The sequence below is a fragment of the Camelus ferus genome, chromosome 32, assembly GCF_009834535.1.
Source record: "Camelus ferus isolate YT-003-E chromosome 32, BCGSAC_Cfer_1.0, whole genome shotgun sequence".
NCBI lineage: Eukaryota > Metazoa > Chordata > Mammalia > Artiodactyla > Camelidae > Camelus > Camelus ferus.
The window spans coordinates 20,089,220-20,112,906 of NC_045727.1; the positions used below are offsets into that span (position 1 = coordinate 20,089,220).

A 23,687-nucleotide genomic window follows, 5' to 3' on the forward strand; every position below is an offset into this window, starting at 1 on the left:
GGGCTAGGTTCCCTCATAGTCTTAACTATTTCTCTAGGCAGCCAGACTAGGAGAGGGGTCCCTTTAAGAACAACCTCAGTCTTACTGTGTTCCTCTGTCTGAGCCGTGGGGCTGCTGGTGGGTTGTGTCTGCGCACGTGCGTGTGTGCGTGTCTGTGCTCAGAGCTGTGGGGGGTATGTGTTTGGACGTGTGCGGTTGTCTGTTTATGTCTGTGTACATCAGTGTGGCCCTGTTCGTAAGAACTTCTCTGTCATTTCCTTCCCCTGCTTGCCAAGGAAGCATGGGTGGCTGGCTAAGACCTTCTAAGGTGAAATTTGTCACCAGGCAAGATTAAGAAATCACTGGGGACGACCCTTTCTGTGTCAAGCTGGTCTCCACCCCCCATCCCTCACTACCTGCCCTGCCCCCACCTTGGCCCGAGAACTAGAGGTCAGTGAACCCGCCTTTGAGTCGAAGCTTTGAACTTGGAGTTTAGTTTAGGCTAACGCTGCTGGGCCTGGGTTAGTATCCAGGAAGCTTTAAAAATGGCTTTTCTGAGGAATCAAAGGACAGGCACGAGAAGGGTAGGCCTAGACTGGGGTGTGTGACCTCGTCTCTGTTGGCATTCCTGGGCCAGATGCTCCCCCGTGGTGGGCGGCTGTCCTGTGCATTGTGGGCTATTGAGCAGCGTCCCTGGCCTGGACCCACCAGCTGACAATCAACAATGTCCCCAGGCACAACACAGCCGTCAAATCGCTCTCGGTGGAAGATGACTGACCTGCTGATTCCCAGAGCAACAGGGGCGAGTCTTACACACTCCATGTTGAACCAAAGGAGCCAGATACTAAAGTGTAATACTGGGGGATTCTATTTATACAAAGTGCAAAAGAGGGTGGAGCTACATAGGACGGTGCCTGCCCCTTTGGGAGCAGGAGACAGAAAGAAATTGGAAAGGGGCGCTATGGGAATTCTGGGGACGTCTTTTTTTTTTTTTTTTTTTTCCTTTTTAATCTGGATGCTGGGTACTCTTATATGCTTTTCTCTACGTTATTTTATACCTGAATCAAAAGTTGTGTGTGCATGTGTTGAGGGGGAAACTTACATTAAATGCACATGTTTAGAGAATCAGAGAAAACCGTCTTAAAAATTAAAAAAAAAATCCAAATGAGACAGGTTTCATCTCCTTCCCAAATCCTGCAGTGGATGGTTTATGAGCAGCTTTATTTAAACGATTCTTCAAGAATTCCTCCAGCTGTTTCTAAAGCAGAACAGTAACTCTACAAGGCAATGACCTGATTGAGGAGAACACGTTGTCGGCCTCTACACACTCGCTTACACCCTCCCCTCCCAACAGAGATGTCACCGGGCCTGAATTTCCTGCCTTTGTGTTCCCCAAGCAGCCCTACGGAGGGGAGCACGCTGCAAACTGACATGTGACATGAACCAAGAGGCCGGGCTGAGACTTCTGAAAACAAATGGCCCTTTTCATCTTCGGGAGGGGAAAAAAAAAATCCCCTACGTGTGCAAGGCTCAAGCTCCCCCCTTTTCACCCATTGAAAGGAAAGGCGTGGCCTTGCACTTCTTCCCTGAATCTGGGTCACCCACACCGGCTGCATCTCAGTCCAGGGGGCCCTAGGTTATCTTACCATCCTTCAGGCATTGCAGGACGCGAGGAACCAACACAGCTCCGGGGATGCCAAAAACAAAGGCTATAGGCCGACTCTGTTTTCTTGAACACTCCCCTTTCAGGGAACCCCAAGGAAGTTTCTGGAAACAAGCAGGCCGCAAGATGTGTCTGAGGGACCCCCAGTCTTCTCCCCAGAGGCCTCCCTGGGCATCAGCATTTGGGAAAAGCCGTGTGGACGCTCGCTGCAGCCTTCCCAGCTGGTCAGCATTTATAAAGTGGGGCACATCTGCTCTCGCCTGTTAGCATGGAGAAGGGGGGTTGGTCGGGCCGGAGGAGAAACCCCAAACACTCGGATTGAGCCCACTCAGTGCCAGGAGAAAATTACTTCTACGTCGGAGTCGGGGAGAAGTGCTTCATCAAAATGCCCCTTCACCACCCCCTCCTCCTCCCACCTCCCTCCCCTTCCCCACTTTCTTTTTAACTCTCCAGGTTCTAGCCAGTCCTGAGATTTATGATGTGTTTCGCCTTTCGAACACCCTAAGATCATATTTGGGTGATAAAGAGCTGAGAGGCCTGCAGATAGTGGGTTGGCTAGAAAAGAGGGGTGTGATGGATAATGAATGCAGAACATGTCGCTGGTATAGAGGACCCCATGCGTATGGCGACACATAGGAGCCACTGAGAGACACATTGCAACAGACTCAGCGACCTCCCCCACTCCCAGCCTCCCATCTCATGCACAGAGAGGCATCACATGCTTGCAACATGTGCCTAAGACCCACAGGCATGTGGAAGCATGTTCAAACGCAACATATAAAACTGGAGACAGACGCAGACCCACGTCCACCATCAGACCAGGATGGGGGTATGCAGCCCCACCCCAGGACGCATGCACCTCCCTGTGAAATTTTAAATGAATGGGTTCTTCTTGCTCATTTTCCTGTCCCTACAAATATCTTTCAAATCGCAGCCTGGGGGCCCACCCAAAACACACTCCATCCTGCTTTCTTCATAAGACCTCCAGGCCCATAACAAAGCAGAAACCCTCAGAAACAGAATCTCACCGGTCCTGGCCCAAGACCTTTTGGAGCCGTCACAGTTTGTACCTTCACAGCTGCCGCAGTAAGCTTTCCGAGGGGTACTTGGCATCCTAGGAGACAGTGCAGGCAAAGACAGACGACTCAAGGACTCATGGATAAGGCCCTCGACAGCTAGGAATTACATGGGGTTTCTTGGAGAGACAAAATAAAAACTGGCCTCCAGCCTTCCACCCTTTTCCCCAAGATCTAATTACAGATGTCTTGACATTCCTCCTGTGCAGAATTTCCTTAAAACATTTGCCAAGAAGAAAAACTGTGTTTTAGGTATAATCCCACTGGAGAATCACTCTTGCTTTGTCGTTAGATGACACAGTGTTTAATTACACCGAGCGGGGTGTACACGCACTTGGAAAACTCGATTATTGACCCACATAATACGTCCCATGCTGACAATGGCCTTTTGGCAAAATGTGCGTCTCTGATCTCACATTAATTACTACACAAATATGCTTATTGTGGGTCCCGAGTTTATGCGACGGCGTCCTCTTGACACATGTTCACAATAAAAACACATTCTTCCCCCCTTCCCCTGACCCTAAGGGAAAAAAAAAGATGAACATTTTTTAAGATGCTGTTTTAATGGCATGGAAACTGTCTGCTGAGCGTTCACTCTGCTTTTGTTCTTTTTCTTTTCTCCTTTTATTAAAAAGCCTTTTAAGCCCAGCATTCCTGGCTTGTAATTCCTTTCTTTGCTTTCGCTTTTATGCTGAGGGAGAGACAGATTAGATTAGATTAAAGACCAAGAGACACCTCATGAAATGCATTCCGTCTCGAGGCAATTTCGTCGATAGTTTGTATGTGCGTATGTGCATGGGTGCACATATGTGTGCACGCGTGTGTGTGTGTGTGTTCTTGTGGCTAACTGATGGTCTTTTTACAAATACAGGGTTCTGGCTTCTAGGAATGCATTTATTCCTTTAGCTTTTTCCCCTTCAGAAGTCTGCAGCCTTTGATTGTGGCCTGACTTTTCGGGGTCTGTGGCATTTTGTTGAGGGGGGTTAGTAAATCATCTTATTAACTGCTCCCTTTAACGTCTGACAATATCTCAAAGCTTTTTCCAAAAGCCGGGGGCAGTTTCCTCACGAGCTGCAGATGAAAGAGTTTGTTTCAAAGACCCTCTCTCCTCCGCCACCCCATCGGGCCCCCAGGTTTGTCCGATGATGTCACAGCGGTAACCAAGGCAACGCACTGTGACATCACAACTGAAAGGCTACTGACCTTGGCCTGGAATTCAAAGGAAAAGCTGCCCATAAACTTCCAAAGCAGGCAGGAGATAAATATCCTTAGTCATAAAAGAACAAACGAAGTTTGAGGTTGGGGGTAGGGGGGGCCGGAAAAAAAAAAAAAGCAGAACTTTTTTTTTTATTTTTAGAAATACTGTAAAATGCTCTGCCAAGTTTTTCAGGAAGTGCCAGTGGCCATTTTGATGATGTGAACTAGACTTCAAAACAGAGGAAAAATGAATGTGCTGAAGAAGGGTCATTTACAATATTAGAAATAATCAGACGCGCTTTCCCCCCAAACCCTAATCCGTACAATGAATCAGAGCAGAGTGAAACAGTAAGCAGACATCCGTTTCTGGGTGCCAGGGGGAGTTCGCTGGCATCAGAAAGAGAGAAAGCCAGGGAGGGGATTTATCAAAAAGGGAAAACGCTCAAAGCAACGGGGCCTCCTGGACTGGGTCCTGGAACAGAAAAATGAGTGAAACCTGAATTAGATCTGGAGTTCAGTGAATGATAATGTCCCCATGTTGGTTTCTTCATTTCGAGGAACATCCCATGGTAAGGCAAGATAGTAACATTAGGGGAAACCATCCCCCTGAGTCAACGGGGACTCTGGTACCATCTTTGCAACTTGCCTGTCAATCTACAATTATTGCAAAAAAATTTTTTTAAAAGTACTTTTTGAAAAAGGAGAAAGTGGGGTGTTGCACTTTGACGTGTGTCTTGGAGGGTCTTCCACTTTTCAGTTTGGAAATTCTGCTCATCCTTAGAGGGTCTGCAGCCCACGTTCCTGGGTACTGAATTTCTGTGGTGGTGGGGAACACGTGGCATGCAGGTAGTTGGCTAGACTCACAGGAAAGAGATGAAGGCTGGAGTTGTCTCTGAACAACTTTTAAAAAGGAAAGACAGTCCCCTGGGCCATCCTAAGTTGTTATTGTCTTCAGAGCCTTCCATGAGTCACCTGGTCTCATTTCACAAGTGTACTTTTCTCCAGACATCCTGAGGGTGGGCCGACCGCACAGCATGAGGGGCTCATCTCCAGAGGCCAGGAGGGGTTGGGAGAACAGTGCTAAGCTGGGGGAGGAGAGCTCCTGTCCCTGCTCTCACGTGAACTTGCATGTGGTATTGGGAAACCAGTTCCCTCTCTAGCCCCATTCTCCTTGCCTACTAAAAGGGGACGTAGGGCCACAGATCACATGTGTTTAGACTACAGGTCAGGTGTTGGCTTGGATTGATTGGTGGAGACTGGCTGGAGGAGCCCTGTGTTGAGCCTGAGATCAGTGAGAAAGAGTATTGTGATCCATTAGTAATGTTTGCCGGGGACATGGGAGAGGACAGTGGAGGTATGTTTGCCAGTCCGGGCCCTTGCACACTTGGGCCTAGACTCTCTGGACATCTTCTCCATCAGCATCTGTTTTGCTCTTACTTTATTTTTTAACATCCCACTTTATTGATGTATAATTTACACAAAATAAAAGGCACCCACTTCAAGTGTACAGTTCAGTGTGTTTTGATAAGTGCACACATCCACGTAACCACCACCACAGTCGAAGATACAGAACATTCTTCTTCACCTCCGAAGTTCCCTCCTGCCCCTTCCAAGTCAGCTGCCCTCCTCCACCCACAGGCTCTGGCCCTGGGTGACTGTTGATCTGCTTTCTGTCACTGTAGATAAACTTGATCATTTCTAGAGTTTTATATTAATTACATCATCCCACTGTGGACTCCTTTTTTTTTTTTTTTGGTCTGGTTTCTTTTGCTCAGGTCGTGTTTTGCAGATCCATTTGTGTTGTTGCATGGATCAGTGGTTCGTTTGGTTGGCTCCTTTTTGCAGGTGGGTAGGATTCCATTACCTGGGTGTCCGACAGTATATCCATTCACCTGTCGATGGGCATTTGAGTCGTTGGCAGTTTTGGCCTGTTGTGAATAACACGCTGAAATGAACATTTGCGTGTAAGTCTTTTTGTGGACGTATAATTCTTTTCCTTAGGTGGGTATCTAAGTGTTGAATTGCTGAGATGTATGGCAAGTGTATGTTTAACTTTTTAACCTAATGTAAACAATATAAGATAAAACTAAACCTAAGAGCTGAAACTGTAGAAGACAGAAGAGAGCACACTAGGAAATCTTTGTGATGTTGGACTAGGCAAAGATTTCTTAGTTAGGACGTAAAAAGCATAAACCATAAAATAAAAGTCAGTGATAAATTGGACTTTATTAAGATGTGAAACTTCTGCTCTTTGAAAGACCCTGTTGAGAAAATGAAAAGGCAAACCATAGTCTGGGGGAAGATATCTGTAAATCTTAATCTGACAAAGGATATGTATCCAGAATATTAAAAGAAGTCCTATGACTCACTAGTAAGAAGACAAATGACCCAATTTAAAAATGGGCAAAAACAAAGGAGGTATGTGAACAGTTGAAAAGCACATAAAAAAGTACTCAACACCATCAGCCATCAGGAAAATAAAAATGAAAATAATAACAAGATATTACACACTGAACACTGGCTAAAATGAAAAAGAGTCACCATGCCAAGTGTTGACAAAGATGTGGAGCAACCGGAATGCCCAGTGGGAATGCAGAATGGTAAGCCGCTTCGGGAGAGTGACAAATTCTTCCAACAGTTTCTTTTGTAAAAGAGTGGGGGGAAAAATTCTCCAGTGGCTCCCCACAGCCCTGAAATAAAATTCAGACTGTTCTCTGACCTGCAGAGCCTTCTGTGACCTGGCACCTGGCATCCTCCAACCTTGCCTTGAATTCCTTTCCCCTGAGTTCACTCCCCTTCTGCCACATCAACCTTAATTCTGACCTTGAAGCACAGCAGGGTCCTCACTGCTCCCTCTGCCTGCATGCTCTTTCCTTGGCCCTTTATGCTACAATCTCTGTGATCAAGTCTCCCCTCAAGTGTCCTCTCCTTAGGAAGACCTTTACTGCACATTGAAAGTGGTCCCCCACCATTTCCTATCCTTTTACCTTGTTTTAATTACCTTTGAAAATCTCACATGTAGTTGTTCACTATTTACCTCCCCTCTCCCCACTCTTCCGACTAGAAGGCAAGTTTCAAGGTGGCAGGGATCTTGTTTCTCTAGTCAGCACTGTGCCCTGTAGCACAGTTCCTAACACACAGTAGGAACTTCATAAACACCGAGTCCCTAAGTGTCTCCCACAGGGACGAAGACAGTGCAGCTAGTTCACGGCAGCACGGGGATGTGAATCCAGCTCTCTCTGGCTCTAAAGACTTGTGTCCGCCTCTTCTCAAAGCTTACAGTCAAGATGGGGCTAAATTCCCGGAGGGCAGGGCTCTGTTTCCAGCCTCAGGAGCTAGACTCTCAGGGAGAATTCCAGGCATGAGAAAGGCCCAGTTAAGCTCCCAGAATGGGAGTAGCCTGAGGGGAAGCCCAGGGAATGTGGCTGTGGGGCCCGAAGGAGCCCAGCTCGGACTTAAGGCATCTTCCCCACCTCCTTGGAAGTCAGCGAGAGGAACAGGGCGAGTTTGAAGCCCTCACTTATCTTCCCTATGAAGACAGGTTCTCAGGAGGATTCAGGACTGGGATGGGGTGGAAGGCATAGGGGATGCTGCATCTGGGCTGAACTGCCGTTGTCAGGACTTGAGTACAACCTAGGGGCTCACCTAACTCAGCTCCCTATTATTGCACAGGTGGGGAAACTGAGGCCTGGGGGTGGAGCTTGCGAGAGAGACGTGCAAGCCAGGTTTGGGCTTCAGGGTTAGTCAGGACAGGGTTTCACTGGAGTTTTTTTTATATATATAATGCTTATTTTTTATTGAAGTGTGGTCCATTTACAATGTTAGTTTTAGGAGTACAGCAAAGCAATTCAGTTACACATATACATACCTATAAAGATTTCACTGGATTTTGGTGCCGTTTTTTTACCTTTGTCCAAGGGTGAAGGCAGAAGAGTGGGCGCTGTGTGGATGGTTGAGAGCTTGGGGGTCAGCCAGACCCAGTTTCAGACTTGACTTTGCCACTTACTAGCTGTGACCTTGGGTGAACTTCTCCTCCTCTGAGCCTGACTTTTTCCTCATCTGTGAAGTATATATGGCTTGGCTTAGCCTCTAGCAGTTAGAAAGTGCTTAGTAAATGGGGCAGTGATGATGACCATGATTGTGATCGTACCTTCGAGAACTGTAGTGAGGCCAGCAGAGGGGTCGGGATTGGAAAAGGACCAAAACGATGGAGGATGTCAGTGATCTCTTGGTCGCCGGGAGTCTCCCTGGAAATCCAAATTCAACATTCAAAGCAGAGACCCCACCTCCACCCCGACCTGGAGGCCCCCACCCACCTGAGCATCCTTCCAGTTCCTCCTTGGGTCCCATATAATCTAATTTTTGGATGGAGGGAGGACCACCATCAAGACACCATTGAAGGCTAAAGAACTGGGTGTATTCAGAATCAGGAGTTCTGTTTTTTCCATCTCATAACTGAGGCTCCGGGCAAGCCACTGAACTTCCCAGTTGATCGACTCTGTCTGCCGTGGACAGGCTCATGCCTCTCCCATGGGATGGTGGAGATGATGAAATGACGAGGGGTGCGTAGAAAAGCACCCAGCGTGGAGCCAACACTCAGGAGGTCGTGGAGCAGAGGAAGCACGTGGGCTGCCCCAGCCTTTGCTTTCACTTTGCCCAAGCAGTCAGAGTTTCTGAAGCTGCCCACTTGGCTCCAGAAGAGAGAGATTCCTAGACTTTTTAAGCGCTCTGGACAAGCCTGAACCTGCCGGTGCCATTTTGAATTCGAGAGGCCCTTGACTTAAGGGTGTGAGTTCAGGGAAAATGCTTTCGTGCAGCTTGTAACCCTATCTAGGCCAAAGCAGATTTCCTCCCCAGCCCAGGGAGGGGAACAGGAATCCTCTAAAGACCTCACCCACCCTTTATCTCATCGGCTTGTCACAACAGTTTAGGAGATAGGCCAGGGAGATACGAAGGTCCCCAAGATGCTGGGGAGAGATCAGCTGCTGACTTCAAAGAGATGCCATCTGACTGGAGGGATGGAGGATGAGTGAGGTCCCCTGGCCAGCAGGTCTTGGGCCTTCATTCAAGTGAGCAGTCAATCAGAGATGGGTAAGGAGGTTTTTTTTTAACTTTGTGCACATCCCCCCTGAGATACTAAGTGAAACAAGGAAAGTGCAGCTCATTAAAGATAAGTTCCAACTAGGTACTGTTGGTCCTGTGAAGTAGGGTTAATGATACCCATTTGACAGATGAGGAAATGGAGGCTTACCACATAAAATATCTTGCCCAAGGGCCTCCCAGCTATTAAGATAAGAAAGCAGGGATTGGCTCCTTCTATTCACCTGTGACACTTCCTCCTTCTATTTCTAGTTTCACTGCCTGGTATTTAGCACCTGCTACATGGTGATACTCAGGGGGCGGGGCTCCAAAGACCTCTCTGACCTGTTTACATCACCTTGCCCTTGTCCTCTGGATTCCAGCCACCTTGCCTTCTTTTCCTTCTCTGAAAAGGCTGTGTTCTCTCCTCACTGCCTTTGCTGAAAAGACCCCTTCCCTCCCAACTCCTGCGTATCTTTCAGATTTGCACATGCAAGGAAGTCTTCCTGGACCCCAGGAAAATTTCAGATTCCTAGTCCCATGCCCATTACATGCTCTGGACTCCCCCATCGTGAAACTTACCACCTCTCGGAAACATACCTGTGGGATTCTGTGATTAAGGTCTGTGGACCACGCCAGAACTTTAAGCCCCGTGTAAGTGGAGAACTCATCTGTCTTGTCCGTGGCTAGATCCAAATATGAGTGGAAGGGTGGAGAAGTAACCAAGATGACCCCAGCCAACGGGAAAGGATGAAGGACCACACAGGTGAGCAGGAAGACAGAAGACCCCAGAGAAGTTGGTCGCCTCCAAGATGGCCTAGCCAGAGCCCTTTTCGTGACTCCTGACCCAGCTGCTCGGATTCCAGGCAAAGGTGAAGGGCCAGGCGTTCTCTGTGGCTCCCAGTATGAAGCCAATATGTATTCTGAATGCCATGTGTTTATGTTTTCCCCTTTGAAGACCGCCTGGGAAAGGCTAGCTGTCATGGAAGTAACAAACACTTTGCTTTCTCTTCTCTTGCCAAAAGCAATCTTTAATCACCCCACCAAGTAATGGGCTCAGAATAGCATAATGGAAACAAAGTACTTAAAATACTTTCTTGGGTGGATAAACACAGCAGAGGGAAAAAAAAAAAACCAAAAAAAAAAAAAAAAAACAAAATACCCTGACAGGCCCAGCCCTATCCTTCTCACTGTATACACAGCTAGGGGATGTGGAAGGAAGAGAAAACAAACAGGTAATTGTAATTAATCAGAACATGTGTATTTTAAATTGTAGCCGGGTGGGTCCTCCAACCTGAGGATGCTGTCTTAGTATTTGCTGGATTTCCCCCTCTTCCCCCCCGTTTTTTAAAGAACCCTATCACCAAATGACAAAAAGGAGGTCGGATACAACCAGCCAGTGGGGAGGAGTTCTCCAAGAGGGCAGCGGCTTTCTCAAATCTCTTTAGAAGTGGGGACCATGGGGAAGGAGGTGGGTGGTGTCAGGCGGAGGTCTCTGGGAATCTGAATGTTTGACTTGTGTTCAGAGGAGGAGACTTTGTGCTGATGCCCACTTGGGCTAAAGCCAAAACTGGAACGAAAGTGGCAAAACTCTGGGTTATGGAATCCAGGATGCAGAATCCCAGAGGAATTCCGAGTTTGGTAGTAGAGAGAAACATACTCATGCTGTGAAGATAGACTCTTGAAATGGCCGTCTCCTTCAGGCAGCCTTCTTGGATTTCCGCAGCTGGTTGGAATCCATCTCTCTCTACCGTGAGATGAACGAGGCAAGAACTAGGAGGCGTCTAAAACTTAAAAACTGCATGATCTTGGCCAAGTTACTTCTGCTCTCTGAACGTTAGTTTTCCTATCTGTAATGTGGGGACAGAACTACCTCCTTTGTGAGTATCCTTTGAATTAAATACTAGTCTGTGGTCAGTTCCTCACTCAGAGCACTTAACCAGGTCTGCCCGGACATCAGATTTCCCCAAGTATGTCTCAGGGTCTCTTTGAAGTGGGAGGGAGCAGGGGAGGGAGATGTGGGCACAAAACTAGCATGTTTTTCCTGGGCTCTTGTGTTGTGGCCCCTGTGTTTGACCCTGTTTTACACCTTGTCTCCTGTGTTTCTTACAATAACAGCATTTTCAAGAAGGTACAGTTATCTCTACTTTTCAGGTGGGGCAGCTGAGGTTCAGAGTGCTTGAGTAACTTGGCCAAGGTCACACAGTAACTGACTGAGCGCTGCAGGAGACATCCTCATTCCCCACCTTCCTCATCCCCTAGGGTCTGATAACATGCCTGGCACATAATAGGTGCTCAGTATACACGTGTAGCAACAAGCGATGTGCCTCTCACTTCCTGAATGCCCAGCCACTGACTGATCATATATGAATAATTGCAAACATCCTTGACATTTTTTCCCCTATATGTTAAACTTGATGATCAGATATAGACTAGTTAATCATGGAGAGAACTAATATTTTTCAGCATGCAGAAAAAAAATCGCTCTGTGTTAGGTCAATAGATAGAGCCTGTATATAAGAGGAAACACAGAAGAAAGATGTTGGATGTGGGGGTTAAGGTCATCTTTGCTACTGAAAGGCAGTTTAAAAAATTATTGTTTTATTTTTAAGTTGAAGCATAGTCAGTTTACAATGTTGTGTTAATTTCTGGTGTACAGCACAATGTTTCAGTCATCCATATGTATATATATATATGTTCCTTTTCATATTCTTTTTCATTATATGTTACTGCAAGATATTGAATATAGTTCCCTGTGCTATACAGAAGAAACTTGTTTATTTATTTTATATATAGTAGTTAGTACCTGCAAATCTTGAGCTCCCAATTTATCCCTTCCCATCCCCTTTACCCCCTGGTAACCATAAGTTTGTTTTTTATGTCTGTGAGTCTGTTTCTGTTTTATAAATAAGTTCATTTGTGTCATTTTTTTAAAGGTTCCACATATGAGTGATATCATATGGTATTTGTCTTTCTGGCTTACTTCACTTAGAATGACGATCTGCAGGTCCATCCATGTTGCTGCAGATGGCATTGTTTTATTCTTTTTTATGGCTGGGTAGTATTCCATTGTATATATATGCACCACAACTTCTTTATCCAGTCATCTGTTGATGGACATGTAGGTTGCTTCCATGTCTTGGCTATTGTATATAGTGCTGCTATGAACACTGGGGTGCATGTATCTTTTCAGATTAGAGCTTCCTCTGGATATATGCCCAGGAGTGGGACTGCTGGATCATAGAGTAAGTCTGTTTTTAGTTTTTCAAGGAACCTCCATACTGTTTTCCATAATGGCTGCACCAAATGACATTCCCACCAACAGTGTAGGAGGGTTTCCTGAGGGCAGCTTTTTAACACAGACCATGATGTAGAAGAGCTGATCAAGTTGGAAGCCCAGGAATAATGCTGGTCAGCCCAGCTGACCGTGGTAGACCGGGGACTAAGGGCACCAGGTGTCATTGAAAGTTTGATGATGGAGAGTCTGATGTCCCTGGATGTGTGGGCACCTGGGTCTTTATATCTGCAGTTAGGGCAGCCCTGGTGACATGCTGACACCTTCTCTCCCATTCCACTCCCTCCTCTAGGCCCTCCCTGCCTGGTGGCAAGGCAGAAAGATTCTGGGCTTTGAAACCAAAGAACTGGGTTGGACTTTCCCAGCCCTGACCCCTGTCTTAGGATAAATTAATCTTCTAAACTCCAATTTTTCTCAGTTATAAAAATAGCACTAGGCTATTTGAGACCGTGGAAGTCCGTGGTTTAGCACAGAGCCAGCGCTGACCAAGGACCCAGTTCAGATGACTGTTGTTAGTGTCAGCATCTCACTTGTTCATAGACGTGTTCATTGAACAAGTTTCGGTTGAGAGCTGCGGTCTTCCAGGTGTGGACGCACCACAAGGAACAAGGCAAAGTGCCTCTGCCGCTGGGAGGGGAGATGGACAGTAAACAAATGAGTATTGTAGCTGCAGGTGAGAAAAACCAGGACACCTAAAGCAGGCAAAGGGCCGGACAGTGATGGGAGGAAGGAAGTTCAGGAGGTGGCGTCGGGGCAGAGACCGAAGAAGTCAGGGAATCGAGCTTGTGAAATCCGGGGGAACAGTGTTCCAGGCAGAAGGAACAGAAGTGTAAAGGCTTTGAGACCAGAACATGGTTGTTATGTTTGCGGACAACCAAGGGGGCCACCACGGCTGGAAGTAAAGTGATCTGGGAGGCTTCCATCACCATTGAAAAGGATGTGGTTTAGAAGGTGGCAGGGGATGAAACTAGAGAGTTGGGAGTGGGGAGGAGCCCAAATGCTTTGGCTTTGCATCTGAATAAAAGGGGAAGCTGTTTCACAAAGGAGTGACCTATCTCCCTTTCTACTCTCCCTCCGCACCCCTTCCTCCATTTTTTTATTATGAAAAACTTCAAGCATATAGAAAAGTGGAGAAGTTATAGAGAGAGCCTCCACATGCCCACCGAGTGGATTCCACACCACGTTCCGCTTCATCACCCATCTACTCAATTTATTCCTCCCTCTCTCCAACTTATCACTGCATCTTACTGTTCTGTTGCATTTCAGAAGTAAGCTTGCAGATGTGAGATTATCCCATCCCCACCCCTTGGCATGCATATCACTGACCAGAGTTCAATATTTGTTTTTAGAGGGGAAATTTACATACAGTCACATTCACAAATCTTAAGTGTATCATTCTTCGAATTTTGACAATTTCTGACATACTTGTGCAGCCCACACCCCTATCAAGATAGAGACCGTTATCACTGCACCCCTCCCTCCTTCCCTGCCCCCTGGGACTTCTGTTCTGATTTTTCTCACCATATGTTCGTTTTGCCTGATCCAGAACTTTATATAAATGGAATTGTGCAGGGTATAGTTTTGTGTGAGGCTTTTTTCTTTCACTCGGCGTAGTATGTTTGAGACCCATGCTGTAACTTGGACCAGTACATTTTTTTTTTTAATTGTGGGGTAGTATTTCTTTGCAGGGATATACCACAGTGTATCCTTTCTCCTGTTGATGGATAACCAGGGCAGTTTCTAGCTTTTAGCTGCCTTACATTTAAAAGACCCCTCCCTCCGGCTGTGGGGTGGAAAACATTCTTGGGCAAAAAGGCAGAAGCAGTAGCCAAACTAGGAGGCTACTGCAATTGTTCGAGGAAGAGAGAATTACGTGGCGGTGGCCCTGTTTGGACCACCACGTTAAGCTTTTTATACACATTATCTCAGTTAACAAACATCTTCAGAGCTGAGAAACCTCCCTTCCCTTAGAGATAACCCTGTCCTTAGGGAAAGGCACGATGGTCAGGCTTTTCTTTCACATTCAGTCACGTTGGTCACTTCAGTCAAAGGTTTTCCAAATCGTCTCAGTTACAAATTTGCAAAGAGGAACCTGGTAAATGGACCCTATCAGTTAAGGCCCCCGGGAAGGGGGCTGAGTTACAGAAGCTCCTCAAAGCTTATGTCAAATGGGAAATGCCAAGAGAGAGATTAAAAGCTCTAAGTAGCTTTCCATCAAGAGGATTGGGCTTGGGGTGGGGTTAGATGGAAAGTTCTAATAATAAAAAAACAGCTCATGGTTTCGAATACTTATTACAAGCCAGACACTGGGTCCAGCTCTTTCCACACATTTTCTTAGTTCGGAGGCATGAATTAGGAACGTTCCCATTGTACAGAGGACAGCAAGGATTTGAACCCATTGCGTCTGATTTCAGAGCCTGCGCTCACCACTGTGGCTCTCCCAGTTTCCTTTCCATTGGAAACAGTGGGCGGAACACATACAGTGGAGCAAACTGATTTTCTTTTCCTTCCCAATAAAATGGACCCCACTTTGGTCAATATGGTTTTCTGAAATCACCGTTGAAAATGGTGACATGAGCTCCAAGTGGGGCTCAGGTGCAGGGTGACCATCTCGTCCTAGTTCGCCTAGGAGTCTCCCCATTTTAGCACTGGAAGTCCCAGACAAACTGGGATGGTCCGTCACCTTACTCATGAAGGGCAGTCCATGTCCGTGTAGAACGTTTCCATTTGGGGTCTGGATTGAGTGGTGAGCTCTTAATTGATAACAGGATGGTGAGTTTACCCACCATGGTTACCCCTTTATCTCTGCCCTGCTCAGCCTTAGGACGGCCTGTTTGGGGAAGATCCATGGGAGGAACGATCTTAGCAACTTGTATTGTTGATTAGGTGGTATTTGAGGACATGCTGGCAAAGAAGTGTGCCCTTTGCTGGCGGGCAGGGGACCATTCGGTGGTTCTTCAAGATTAGCCCTAAGCTTTAGGTTCCTGAAAATATTTTTTCTCTTGTCTGCACAGAACAACATCTCTCTGTCACAGCTTTGCTTTTCTGACTCCACTGCCAAGGGCTGCATTAAGATCACATCCTTTTTAATTTAGGGCAGGACATTGGCGTGCTAAATGGAGAATCTCACCCCTTTAATTCTTCTCCCCTACTGAGTAGATCATCAAAGAGAGCTATTAGATGTACCTGCTTCTAATGAAGACTCTAAATAGTATAACCGCACCCAGGCGGCCTGATTTCAGAACCTGCTAGCTTAAGCACTACGCACAAAAATGTTAACAGGTGACACTTGGAGACACAGTTGGTCCAGGAGCACAATTTAAAAGGAAAAAAAAAAGATTTCAACGTGCCCTTCTGTTAGATGAACAAAAGGTAGGGGAAATAGTTTAGACTAACTCTCCTTAGGGTGAAACTTTTTAAGTGCACAGCCTTTGTCTTTCTTGTCTAAGACGGTCTTCCTTTCTAACCTGATTTCTTGAATAGTTCTTGGAGCTGTCGACTTGTCTGCATTCTCTACCCAATGTCTTGGCTCAGGCCACCTCCCTCTCTTCTCTAGATTTCCACAGGAGCCTTCTGACAGCTGTTTCCACTCTCCCCTCCCCCCATCCATTCTTTACCCCGCAGCCGGAGCGAGCCTCTGAAATGCAGCTCTGATCATCACTGTTCTGCTCTCAGCCCTTCAGGGGCCCCCACATGCTCACAGAGTGCTACCCACATCCTTCCAGATCTGGCCCGCATCTCCCTCTCCAAGCTCATCTCCTGCCACTGGCTTGGAAAATATTTTAAAGAGTTCCTCAGCTGTCTCTTCCTTGCATCTAATTGATCCAAGCTCCTCTGACTCAGTTTCAGATTTTCCACTCTTGAATGCCCCATCCATCCAAGGATGTGAGGTTTTAGTGTGTTCGTTGCACCTCCAAGCCCGGCTGTCCCTTGTGTCTCTGAGGCTGGTGCCCTCGTGTTGCCCTGGAGAGCAGGAAGGAGAGCCACACCTGAAGGCAGGTGGGTAAGTTATCCAGCAGAGAGCTCCCTGATGGTGCTGAGCTTCCACTGTTGGGGCTCTGCTGATATCAGTGGAAATTCCAGGAACAAGCTCATGACTGAAAATCATCGTAGACTGGCTTCCAAGTTAGGTTCTTAAGACCCAAGGAAGTGCCCAGACATATCCCTGAAATTGGTCCTCCTCTCACTTGTTGGCCATAGATTTCATCATCCCTTTGCCCACCACTGGCCAAAGTCAGTTCAACCAGAGACCACGTAGGACACCAAATCACAGCCTTTCTCTGCCTAACCAGTCTTGGCCTGCGTGGGGCCGCTGGAAGCTTTACCGTGGACTTTTCTGGTCCATGCAGACTCAGGTCCTGTCCAACTCACGTGGAAGGAAGAACAAGGTGGAAAACCCACAAAGATGGTAACACAAACAAACTGCCCTGGAGAGAAAAAGGCAAAAAAAAAAAAAAAAAAAAAAGGAACAAAACCAACAGCGACCTCAGACTACCCTGTCACTGAGCAGAAACTCAATTTATTAGGTTTCTGCTTGGAGATGTAGCAGTTTTTGACAAATGTGCTATGCATCCTGTCATTAGGGCTGAAAGAGATGTCTCGATATGATTGGGAAAATTACAGTGTTAATATCCTCTTTCCTCCTTCAAGCCTTTTGCATGTTTTCCACCACACGAGTCTCTGGTTGCTCATAGTTAAATTTAAATGAATTCCACAGATCTTTACTTCCTCCTCTGTTTTATGTGAGTGGGTTATTTGGGCTGGACTCGTGTATGTCTGTGTGTGTGTGTTTAATCTTTGCAAGGAGGAAAAAAAGGCAAAGTGGCAAATAACTGAGGAAAAAACAGGACAGAGGAAAACAAGAGAATCTCATCCAGAAGCCAGGAACTGGGATATTTATGGGCATTGAGAACTGAGATTTCTCAAAGGACCAGTATTATTAGCTGTGTTATTAGCACCTTCTTTGTGATAAATGTCCTATTCTATTTATTACATTTTTTCTAATCTTTATAAATCTGTGAGTTGATACTAGTTTTCTACCCACTTTACAGATGAGGAAACTGATGGTCAACAAGATGCCCGTTTGCCCGGGTTCTGGAAAGTGATGGAGGCAGCTTCAGACGCAGGTGTGTACAACCCAGATCTGGGCGTTCAACTGTGCAGCTATGCCACTGTGAACCAGCAGGACACAGGCCGTGGGCTTCTACAATTTTTACGCCTCAAGGTCTGGCCTCCCTCCCAGCCCCTGTTTTTTCCTTTGGAAACTGCTCCTCCTCTGCTCTGGGTCCAGACAATTTGGGCGAAACTGACCCTCATCCCCGAGGCCCAGGACGGTGGGCGCATGACCAAGGCCTGACCAATCTGAGCATTCTGACTCCTGGCTAAAGTGATTGGCCCATGGGTGGCCATGTGACTGACCTAAACCAGTGAGATTCATTCCTGGGACTCAAAAGGATGGCTGAGAAATTGGGACACCTTCCTGGCTGGGGTGGTTCAGTTGGGAGGGCGTCCGCTTGGAGCTTCTGAGGGTCTTCTTTGCCACCTTGAGGCGTGAGTGTGTGGAAGGAAGTCATCTAAGTGAGATGTGAAGCTGGAGACCCGGAGGGAGAGGGAGGGAGGTTCTCAAAGGCTCCGGCCCTGCCTGAGGCTGGAATTCACTCCTGGCCTTTTGAGCTACAGAAGTCCTTGCATTCCCACAGTTCTGACAAAGATCTCAGAGAGGAGCTGCACACCATTGAGAATGAGCACGCAGTGAGGCAAGGTGGGGCATAGGTGACTGATATTCTGATTTATGATAAGAAATATGTATCTGGTCTTCCTCCCGGTTTGCCTAAAACCTTTGGAATTTCCGCAGTGATGTGAGCAATACAGGTGTCTTTTGTTATGTGAATAAGGTGACTTTCAGAAGCACCTAAGGATGGGGGCTGATTGCCTGGAGGACCAACCTAGTGATTAGAGGGTTGGAACTTTCTGTCCCACCCACCAACTTCCAGGGCAGTGGGGAGGGGCTAGAGAGTGAAGTGAGATGCCAATGATTTAATGAATTATGCCTGTGTGGTGAAGCCTCCATAAAAACCTAAAGAGAAGAAGGTTCCAAGAGCTTTTGGCGCGGCAAACCCATGGAGATTTGGGAAGGAGGGTGCCTCCTGAGAGCGCGAAAGCCTCAGGCCTCCCCTCACATGCCTTGCCCTGCGCATCTCTCCCGTCTGGTTATTCCTGAGTTACATGCTTTTAGGATAAACTGATAATCTAGTGAGTAAAGGGTTTTCCTGAGTTCTGTGAGCTGCTCTAGCAAATTAAGCGAACCCATAGAGGGGGAGGCGGGAACCTCTGATTTATAGCCAATTGGTCAAAAGTACAGGTGACAACCTGGATTTGAGATTAGGATTCTGAGCTGGAGGGGGTTGTTGGAACCCCCAGTTTGTAGCCGGTCCATCAGAAGCCCAAGTAACAACCTGAAGCAGGGGGAGGGGCGGGGAGTCTTGTGGGATTGAGCCCTCAACCTGTGGAATTTGACCCTGTCTCTGCGTAGAATTGAGTTAAATCGTAGGACACCCAGCTGGTGTCAGAGAATTGCTTGGTGGTGTGGGGAAACCTGCCTCCCAATGAATTGGAATTAGGATCTGGACACGTTTAGTATGATATTGCCAATATATTTGCCCCCCCCCCCACCTTTTTGAGCTGTAAAACTTGCAGTTTCATAGCGTTTGATCTAATTAATATTCCCATTTTTTTTTCAGTTATGGAAATTGAGGCTCAGAGCTGTTACGCAATGTGGAGGGTGAAAGAATCAAGCCACTCAGATCCTTCCAGGCACTAGAGGAAGGAATGAACTGGGATTCAGAAGATTCCAGTCTCTCCGCCACTGCCTTGCTGGGTGAGTTTGGCTGCGTGCCTTCCTGTAGCACTTAGAGTTCTCTGCAAGCACCCAAAGTGACTTTCATTAACTTAAGCAAAGAAGGAATTTACTGGAAGGATATGGGGGGGGGGGTACAAAGTCTCTGAAAACACAGGAGCTAGGGGCGCCGGGTAGCAGGAATTAATAGACTCAGCTGAAGACCATCAAGGGGCTGCGAACTTCAGAAGCAGTTTCAGGTGTGAATTCCTGGGGGGAGCGTCTGATTGGCTGAGCTTGGGCCCTAGGCTCCGCCCTCCGGTAGTGACGTCATGCCGGACCGCTCCGCTATGATTATATTCCAGTAAAAGAAGGCTCGTCTCCCCAAAGCAACATGGAGAAGTTGTTACCCTGAGGAGGGTAGGTAAAAATCATACAGCTCCTCTGTTCTTGCTCTTGGTGCAGTTTGCTTTTGCTCTACAACCCGGGTGATTGGGTCCTAGGCATCTGTGCGAGCCCTTTCAGGGTCTATACTCGGAAATTTGGATTTAACCAGGTCTGAAAGAAGCTAGGAAAAACCCATTTCCAAAACTAGGAGTTTGCATCCTTCTGTGGAAAAAGCAAAAGGATGTAACACGGTTTCCCCCAGTGCACCGTGTTGCTACCTGGTGGGCAGAAAGAGGAGAGGGAGACGCGGGCCGATTTACAGGCTGTGTTTTAAGCGGTTGTCACCCAACCCCTCTGAGCTTCATTTTCCTCATTTACCAAATGTGGATAGCCATCCAAGAGGGTTGGGAAGATGGTTTAAAAAAAAAAAATAAGTGGGAGAGAGAGAGAAACATATTTTCCAAGTATTGAGTGTTTAGTGTGCGTCTGGCGCTGTGCTGAGGGCGGGACCCACCGCCTCTCAAAGGACAACATCTCCCAGCACAGGTTGGCAAGGTACCCAGCGCACAGCAGGGGCTCGGTAGATGCATCTTTCCCTCCGTTTGTCTTGGGGCAGTGGCGGGACTCCCCGAACAATTGTCTCCCCTTCCTGCTATGTCTCCCATTCTACCAGCCCAGCTGCCCTGATGGCATTCTGAAGCCTACAGATGCTTAGGGCAGAAAGTAGCAAGCACATCAACGTCCCTCTCTCTCTGTCTTCCTGCAGCCAGGCTGGGGCCCTGGGGAAGAGACCAAGTATGAGTTTAAGCGTAGAGAGGGAAATTCAAACTTTCGGTGTGCGGAAGTTTCTGGAATTGCTCATAATATATTGGGAGGGTAGACATCACCCCCTCCCCTTTTCCTTTTAAAAAGCGCCGAGATAACTGGGCTACAGTTGACGTGTTTGAAACCGGCCACCTGTGGGCCGCCCAGCTGACAGAGGCCACAGCTGGAGCAAGAACAGTGGCTGGGTTTCTTCCAGCTGCAAACAAAGAGGTCAACACCTTGAAGGGGAAAGGGAAAAAAAAAAAAAAAAAAAAAATCCAGGCATCAGCTGGTGGAAATGGTCCCAGAGTTCATAATAACTGAAAGGAAGGCGAGGAGTTTTTTATTGTTTTAATTGGCAGCTGTCTTTGGATTCTGGTTTAAGAGAGTTTGGAGATTGGAACCCAGGCAGGTGTGAGTGTGTGCGTGTGCACGTGTGAGGAAGCACATGGGTGTAAAGAAAGGTGGGAGAGAACTGGTTATGCGCGGGAATGGAAGAGGCCAGGAGGGAAAGAGGCAGCTGTGTGTGTGTTGGCAGGGAGGCGAGGGCAACGCCGTCTTCTGTGTGTGAACGAGGGAAAGTGAGAGCAGGAATTGCGGGCAGAGAAAACGATCTTTATTGCGTGTGTGCATGTGGACGTACGAGAATGGAAAACTGGGGCCGAAAGAGCAGGAAAGAACTAAAACGTGGGACGGAGGAAACCACGCGGGGTGAGCGAGATTGCAGCAGACAGACCCCGAGCCTGCGGGCCGCGAGTAAGGGCACCGTCGGCTCCCTCCTGGCCCTTCCAGAAATAGTTTCCGGGAACCGTGGTGCTTTGCCCGCCCCGGCTCCCGGGCCAGCCGGGAGATAAAGCTGCCTGCGTCGCTTGTCTTGGCGGCCTCTCAGCTGACACTGCTGACAGGCTGCTTTGATCTCAGGTTATCAGGGCCTAACCCTGTGCCCTGGGCCTGCTCTGCCAGCTCCCACCTCGGCGAAAGGGCATTCCGTAAGGTCACGGCTGGGCGGGGCGGCCCAGCCCTCGTGCCCGTTGGCCTTGGAGCCTGGGCGCTTGATGCAATAAAGGGACACCTTTTAGTCTCAGGAGCAGTGATGAAAAGAGGGCCCCTTGGGGGGAAATCCGCTTTTGAAGTGGAGCCACGCAGAATGACACCCGCCGGGAAGATCCCAGCCTGTCCCCACGCTGCCTGGGCCTTCTTCCCAAGTGGCAGCAGGAAAGAACACTTGCATTCTTAAGACTGCTGCCGAGTCATTGGGTATTGATTTGTTTTTTTGTTTCTTAGACTTCGCCTAGAAGCGAGACCTTATGGTATTTTTCTTTCTCTGACTTATTTCACTTAGCGTGGTTCCCTCTGGATTTATCCATGTCGGTCACAAATGGCAAGATTTAATTTCTCTTATGGCTGCGTAATATTCTATTGTGTATATATAGCCCATGTCTTCTTTATCCAGTCATCTGACAGCAGACACTTAGGTTGCTTCCATAGCTTGGCTATTGTAAATAGTGCTTCAACAAACATTGGTGTGCATATATCTCTTCAAATTAGAGTGTTTGTTTTCTTTGTGTCAATACCCAGAGGTGAGATTGCTGGACCATCTGGTAGTTCTATTTTTAACTTTTGAGGACCCTCCATATCGTTTTCCATACTGGATGTACCAATTTACTATCCCACCAATAGTGTACCAAATTTCCTGTTTTTATAAGGACAGCAGTCCTATTGATAAGATGTCCCTAACGACCTCATGTTAATCTGATGATCTCTGTAAAGACCCTATTTCCAAATCAGGTCACTTTCTGAGATACTGGGGGTGAAGGCCTCCACATATCTCTTTGTTGGGGGGACACATTTCAACTCATAATAACCTGCTCTACCTTTTCTAAATTTCTGACTCGTAGAATCTGCAAACATCACGAAATGGTGGTGGTTTTACGTGACAGGCTGGGGGTGATTTGTGACAGCCACAGTTACTCCAACAGGTGCTTAAGCTGAGATAACATAGACGCTGGCATCAGCCCGATCCAAGTTGAAGCTCCACTTAACGCCTTAATCCATTCTGTTTACCTCTCCGAGCTTCGTTTCCCCAGCAGGAAAATGGGGTTTTATGGAGCAAACACCTGTCAGGTCCCAGACATCATAGTAAGTTCTTGGTCAAGGTCCTTTCTGTGTGTTCTCTTCCTAAATGACTCTGTACCACAGTGCTCCTGAGATCTGGGGGAGAAGTCTGAATTTCTGAATTCCGTGGGAAGCCCTGGGGTCCCAGGAACCAGATCCTTACTTCATGCCTACTTTGCATGAGGGAATGCATTTCTTTGGCAAGCTGCATGTTTGGAACCCCTTCTCTGCTCCGACTTTCAAGACAATTTAGTCCGAGTGAACCTTGGTTTCTTGTTACTGAGGGAAATGGAGGCTGATGATGCAGAGGCCTTGCGGGGTGCCTCCGACATCAAACAGCGACTACCCCACTGGGTTCTGAGGCGCTGAGCGCAAATAAATGAGAACCATACCCGCTCCCTTTCCCTGTAAGCGCGCACGCGTAATTTCATTATGGCCGGAATGGAGGGCTGCAGGCGAAATGGGCTTGGGGCTTGGCTGAACCCAGAGTGCTCTTGGAAGATGCGGGTCTTGGGGGCCAGCCACGGAGGGGGCCTCATTTGCCTCTCCCTCCACTCTGCCCATGGGGTGAGCCATAGTGGGGGGGACTGCCAGGAGGGCATTTGGTGTTAGGAGTTCAGTGGATCATGGATGGATGTATGTGTGGAATTTTTTTTCTTACTTAAAAAAATGGTGGTCAAGTATACATAACATCAACTTACCATTTTCATTATTTATAAATGTGTAGTTTAGTAGCATTAAGTACATTTCTGTTGTTGGGCAACCATCTCCAGAACTTTGTCAGTCATCTGGAACTGAAAGCCTGTTCCCATTAAACACGAACTCCCCACTCCTCCCTCCCCTCAGCCCCTGACGGCCATCGTGCTTCTCCTTTGTCTCTGTGAACTTGACAGCACTAGGTCCGTCCTGCAAGTGGAATCATACAGTAGGTGCCCTTTTGTGACCAGCTAATTTCACTTAGCATAACATCAAGGTTCATCCATGTTGTAGCAGGTGTCAGAATTTCTCCTTCCCTGGTGTGTGTATTCCGTTGTACGTGTTCTGTTGTACATAAATACCACATTTTGTTTATCCATTCATCTGTCCATGAACACTGGGGGGGGAGGGTTTCCACCTTTTACCTACCATGAGTAATGCTGCTATGAACGTTTGTGTACGAATATACCTGTTTGAATGAATAGAAATGCAGATTCCATCAGCGTTAAGTCCTGAAAAAGGATTTAACCATTTTCATCCCTGAAAGGAGACTAGGAT

General features: G+C 47.4%; 1 long non-coding RNA gene across 1 annotated transcript; it reads right to left on the reverse strand.

Annotated features, from left to right (window-relative positions):
• Positions 1-5,659: 5,659 nt before the first annotated feature.
• LOC116661011 lies at positions 5,660-9,814 on the reverse strand. Its single transcript, XR_004316768.1, has 4 exons — positions 9,598-9,814; positions 8,069-8,165; positions 7,787-7,977; positions 5,660-5,846 (listed from the first exon to the last, which is right to left on the reverse strand). It is a non-coding gene; the product is annotated as an uncharacterized LOC116661011 (long non-coding RNA).
• Positions 9,815-23,687: the final 13,873 nt, after the last annotated feature.